Raw genomic sequence first — 6287 nt, 5'->3', positions numbered from 1 at the left:
GTCTATTTGGTTATGGTGGATGATATCTTTTATGTGTTCTTGGATTCAGTTTGCAAGTATTTTGTTGAGTGTTTTTCTACCGATATTCATAAGAGATACATGTTTGAAGTTCTTTATTTTATTACATTTTTATTTTATTTTTATTAAACAGTTTATTCACTTTATATCCCAGCTGTAGCCCCTCCCCCATCTCCTCCCAATCCCACTCTACCTCCCACTTCTTCTACTATACCCCTCCCTCAGTCCAATGATAGGAGAGGTCCTCCTCCCCTTCCATCTGACCCTAGTTTATCAGGTCAAATCAAGACTGACTTCATTTTCTTCCTCTGTGGACTGGTAAGGCTGCACCCCTCTCAGAGGAGGTGATCAAAGAGCCAGTGCATGTGTTCATGTAAGAGATGGTCCCTGTTCCTATTACAGGGGAACCATCTTGGACAGTGAGCTACCATGAGCTATAAAGTTTTTCTTCGTTATGGTACTTATTTGGAGTGTCAGTCTCACAAAAGACCCCTGTGCCCACATTTTTTCATTCTGTTGCTCTTCTTGTGGAGCTCCTGTCCCCTCCAGGTCTTTCAATCTCCCTTTCTTCCATAAGATTCACTGCAATTTGCCCAAAGTTTGGCTATGAGTCTTAGCATCTGCTTTGATACCCTTGTGGGTAGAGTCTTTCAGAGGCCCTTTGTGGTAGGTTCCTGTCCTGTTCCCTCCTTTTTCTGTTTGCCTTTCTGAATGAAGAGTGAGCATCTTACCCAGGGTCTTCCTTCTTGTTTAGTTTTCTTAGGTATACAGATTTTAGTATGATTATGCTATATTGTATGTCTGATGAGTGAGTATAGACCGTGAGTGTCTTTCTGCTTTCAGGATACCTCACTCAGGATGATCTTTTCTAGATCCCACCATTTGCCTGCAAATTTCATGATTTCCTTGTTTTTAATAGCTGAGTAGTATTCCATTATGTAAATGTACCAAAATTTCTGTATCCATTCCTCACTTGAGGGTTATCTGGGTTCTTTTCATATTCTAGCTATTACAAATAAAACTGCTATGACCATGATTGGACAAATGTCCTTGTTATATACTTGAACATCTTTTGGATATATGCCTAGGAATGGTATAGCTGGATTTTTAGGTAGCACTATTCTTAATTTCCTGAGAATGTACCAGATTTTATTTCCAAAGTGCTTGTACATGAAGTTCTGTTCTTTTGTTGCCTCTTTGTGTGGTTTAGATAGCAAGGTGAATATGGCTTCATAGAATGAGTTTGGTAATAATCCTTCTGTTTCTGTTTTGTGGACCTGTTTGAAGAGAATTGGAGTTAGCTCTTCTTTGATGGTCTGGTAGAATTCTGCGCTGAATCAGGCTGGCCCTGGGCTTTTATTTTTTTGGGAGACCTGCTGACTACTTTTAATTTATTTGCAGATATAGGACTATTTAATCTATTCATCTGATCCTGATTTAATTTTGGTAAATGAAATCTATGAAGAAAATTGTCCCTTTAATTTAGATTTTTAATTTTGTGGCATTTATGCTTTTGTGGCAATACATATGATTATTTCTATTTCGTCAGTGTCAGTATTTCTGATTTTGCTGATTTGGATAGTATCTCTCTGCCTTTTAGTTTAGCTAATGATTTGTCTATCTTTTTTATTTTTTTCAAGGAACCATCCTTTGGTCTTATTGAGTTTATGAATTCTTTTCTTTGTTTCTAATTCATTGATTTCAGCTTTGAATTTTATTATCTCCAATCGTGTACTCCTCTTGGGTGTGTCTACTTCTTCTTCTTTTTTTTTTTCCTAGTGCTTTTAGATGTATCAATTTCTGCAGTTTTATCTTAGCTCCTGAGAGTCTCTCTTTCATCTCTTTTACTCTGTTGATAATGTTTACATTTTTGGTTCCTGATCTTTCCTCTAAGTTCTCCACCTCCACGGTTTTCTCTGTTTGTGTTTTCTTTATCGATTCTAATTCTGTTTTCATGTTTTGCAGCATTCCTTCATCTGCTTCATTGTTGATTCCTGTATTTCCATGATGGCCTCTAAATTTTTGTTCCTTTCATCTCTATATGCCACTACCTGTGTCTCTACCTGTGCCTTTATTTGTTTGGCTGTATTTATCTGTATTTCTTTGATAGCTTTGTTTGTTTTCTTTTTATGTTCCTCTAATAACTAGATAATCATAGTTTCAAAATCATTGTCCTTGTTTCTGATGAATTCACATTTCCATTAATTTTGGGTGTTGCTGATGAATCCATGATGTCCTGATTTTTGTTGAATGTGCTTTCACGCCGACCTCTAACCATCTGCTTATCTATAACCTTCCCTGTTTGTTCTTGGTGTCTGTACTTCAGGCTGGGTCTGTCTGTCTCTGGTGTTTGGAGTATTCTTCAGCAAAATGAGAGTTTCACTGGTTCAAGAGTTGATGTTGGTGTTTTCGCTGTAGGTAAGTTCAGAATGTTGCAGGCACATGCTTGCAAGGGCGGGAGTGTGCATGGAGGTATGCCTTAAAGGACAGTGTGCTAGATCATGTAGGTGCCTGGAGGGATGGCACAGGAGATGGTGCTGGCACTGTTTGTGGACACAGTGTGCATGTGCAGGTAACCTGAATACCTCTGTCTTCTACAGGCCCGTCATACTATCCTCCTGCCTTTCACATTTGTCTGGGCTCCAGGAATTGGTTTCCTGAATTCTACTGATTGACCCACAGAACAGGGGTTTCAGTGTTGAGAATGCTGTTTCAGGGATCCCTATGCTGCCCACAATGGGTATGTGGGTGGGAAGGATCAGATGTCTGGCTGCTAGTGTAGAGGTACCCTGATTCTGGGCTTCTGAAAGCACTCACTTAAAGGCAAACTCATTTGCTTGCAGGCCTAATCAGTATGTACAGGGGTTCCCCTGCTCTCTACTCTCAAATTTGGGCATGCAAGGGTGAGAGTATAGGAGATCCATCGGCTTAGTGGTGTCCACTCTTTGGCAGCTAGACAGGGAGGCCTGTATTTGGGGTAGCTGCCTCTGTAGTTTCAGTCACTAAGCGTGGAGGTGAGTGCTTGGAGTAGCAGCTACCCTGCTGCATCTATAACTCTGGGAGGCCTACCAGTGCCATTTTAGTCATGGAGTCCCAGAGCATAGAGATACTTGCTTGGAGTAGCCGCTGTCCTGCTGTAGCTGCAGCAGTGGGAGGCCTGCCTGTGCCTTTTAAGTGTTCCAGTCACTGAGAGTGGAAGATTGTGCTTGGGGCAACCACCAAAGCCTAAGCTGAGCAGGAAGGCCTGTGCTTGGGGTAGAGGCCACTGCAGGCCACCTCTGCTGAGCAGGGAAACCTGTGCTTACAGCAACTGGAAGTACAGCAGGGTTGAATATTCACCACTCTCAATCCCTGGAGACATCCATGGATCCTGGATCCAAACTGGCCCAGCTCATGGTTGTTCCCTATCCCCCAGGAAGCCTCAATGTGGATGTTCTGGCTTCAGCTGTCCCTCTACTCACCAATTTCTGAGTTTTGGATCTTGTGCCCCTGGTGCATGCTGGTCGTCACCATCTTGGACTGCTCCTATGACTTACATACAGTTTTGTATACATGGCAATATACACTTTCCCAAACATAGAATTATATCCTTTACAAGGTGGTTTTGTTTTTTGGTATGACATAGAGGTGCATACCTGTAACTCCAACTCTTGAGAAGCTGAGCAGGAGAATGCACATTTGAGGCCAGCCTGGCTTACAAATTAGTATCCTATCTAATCTCTACCTTACACCCTCAGGAAAAAAAAATATTGAAAAATTGTGTCTGAATATGAAAGTGAGCTGGAGACCAATTCAAAGAAGACAATACATGAATTTCTTACGGGGGTATTTCCAGCTTCCAGGTTTCATTAAAGACCTTCCTAGCATGAAATTTGAAGATAATTTTTATCTGTGACATCACATGGGAGATAATCAGTGGGTACTAGTCTATGTGATAATGTTAGGGTTTTCTGATCTTTGGGAAAAGATGATAGACTCAATTCAGTTATAATCAAAAGACTTATTGATTACTGCTAGCAAGATAACAATCTCTAAGACAAATTTGGGGTAGCTATGTGAAGGGGGGTGTGATGAAAGTATTTTTAAATGAGAGAAACCCAAGAAGACCGTGAGTTTCTGCACAAGCCAGCCAGGAGCCTGCCTACCAAGATTAGGTAGTCAAAGCAAAATCAAAAGAATCCTTCATTATGTGAATGAGCAGGTTACAGAAGCCAAAATGTAGTAGGTCATATCACAACAAGTAAATGGTCAAGTGTGTACATTTCTTTGTGTGTTTATTTGGTTCACAGAGCAGGGGTTATGGGGAACTTATCTTCCAGGGACTTGAGTAAGAGAAAAACAGCTAATGGATACCAAGATGGATGCCCAGAATAAAACAGAGTTTCTTTAGCTATAATAATAATTTCATGGAAAATATAAAGAATTTCTGTAGTTTGAATGAGATACACCTCCCCCAAAAGTCTCATATATTTGAATTGTCATGTTTTGCACTTGGTGGACTGTTTAGGAAGGATTAGGAGGTATGACTTTGTTGGAGAGGTGTGGCCTTGTTGGAAGAGATGTGTCATTTGGAGTGGGCTTTGAAATAAAAAAAAAATACCCACTGCCAGAACCAGAGTGTGTCTCTTTGCCTGCTGCCTATGGATCAGGATATAAGTCCTTAGCAACCATTCCTGCTTTCCTACCACCATGCTCTTGCCATGATGGGCATTGAATAACCCTCTGCAATTTGTGAGCAAGCCCTCAATTAAATGCTTTCTTCTGTACGATGTCTTGGCAAAGATGTTTCATCATAGCAATAGCAACCCTGACTAAGTCAGCTAAGTCAACCTTCCTTTTTTATTATTTATGTAGTGATCATGAGCCAGGCTCATGTATGGTCTGGGGAGCACACAGGCCAGGCTGTATGTTAACAACCAATGACCTTTTAGAGCCAGTCTTGGCAAATTCACACAGTCAAGATCATATTGTAGGCTTGGGTGTTCTTAAACACCTTGATAAAGATTTTGGAGTAGCATGGACTTCTTTGCATGCCATCTACATGTTAATGTCCTTATGCAAACCCAGAAAACTAATGAAGAGTATGTTTTCAGTAGCATTTTTCTGGCCAGCATGTTTTTCTAGATTTAAGAGGCTGGGGATGATGAACAAATCCACAATTCAGGCACTGGATTAGAATCTTGATTGTGCATCTTTTCAATTGTGTGTGACATTAGGCAAATTCTATAACTTCCCCAAACTCTCAATTTCCTGCCAAGAAATTTGCTTTGATTGCAAAGCTTCAGGGGGTACCCCCAAATTCATGATTCAGATGAATGCTATTTTATATAATATTAAAAGATAATTCAGTGTTTTACTTTGTGAATAAAGAAATGTTGGTTAAGGATTTTTTTCCAGGTTAAAAACTTATATTTCTGTGACATACAAAGAACCGCTAGAGGCCAATAAGGAAATCAGATCAAACTCAAACACTTAAATCATAAAACAACACTGTATTTAATATAATGTCAAACAATGTAATTCATGCTTGGTAGATTTATTCCCATCAATCATTATACCCCTAGCAAAATCATTTTTTTCAAGTCTCAAGTTCTAAACAATTAACAACTCATTCTTTGAAATAGAATTAAAAGCTATTACCAAAAGAAGACCAATGTTTAGCACGTTGTCAAAATCAATGGTCTTTTGTTAAAAACTGCTGACAGCTGTCAGTAGTAACCGTATGGAGGCTGCTGGTTGTCACCATACTTTCCTGCCCTGTTGTTGACATTAAGGCTCTGGTCTCTGCTGTGGGTAGTTCTTATACTGTGATCATCCATGTCACTGATTCCATCACTGTCACCTGGCCATCCTCGTCTGTTATCTCTCCCTCTAAACTGTTATCTTCCAGCAAGTTGCCTCTATTTCTTTGGTGACCACCAGCTCTACTATTCCATTCCTCAACAATTGGAGGTGATTCAGGATGACGTTTCACGTATTCCTGGTACTCTTTGTCATCTTGTGTGAATCTGCTTGTGAACATCTCTTCAAAATTTGGAATCATTTCAGATGTTTCACTCATGTTAAAATTCTGTACAGTTTTTAAGATCCTTCTGAGGCACGTATGGGAGAGACCCTGTGCCCACACAGCAGTACCCTACACAGCTCTCCTGGGTAACCAAATGCTCAGCTTCTTAAGGACTGTTATAATGTGGAAAATAAGTTGATTTTGTATAAGTTTCATGTTTCTGCCACTAGGTGTAGTCAGCGCATAGGCTGAGAGAAGCTTC

At 40.2% G+C, this 6287-nt stretch overlaps 1 pseudogene; it reads right to left on the bottom strand.

Annotated features, from left to right (window-relative positions):
• Positions 1-5726: 5726 nt before the first annotated feature.
• LOC129667974 (RNA guanine-N7 methyltransferase activating subunit-like) lies at positions 5727-6079 on the bottom strand (annotated as a pseudogene).
• Between the last annotated feature and the right edge of the window lie 208 nt (positions 6080-6287).

The sequence above is a fragment of the Psammomys obesus genome, unplaced genomic scaffold (assembly GCF_907164565.1).
Source record: "Psammomys obesus unplaced genomic scaffold, mPsaObe1.curated_primary_1811, whole genome shotgun sequence".
Classification (NCBI taxonomy): domain Eukaryota; kingdom Metazoa; phylum Chordata; class Mammalia; order Rodentia; family Muridae; genus Psammomys; species Psammomys obesus.
Note: the sequence above shows the minus strand (reverse complement) of the source record. Positions and strands in the feature narration are given on the sequence as shown.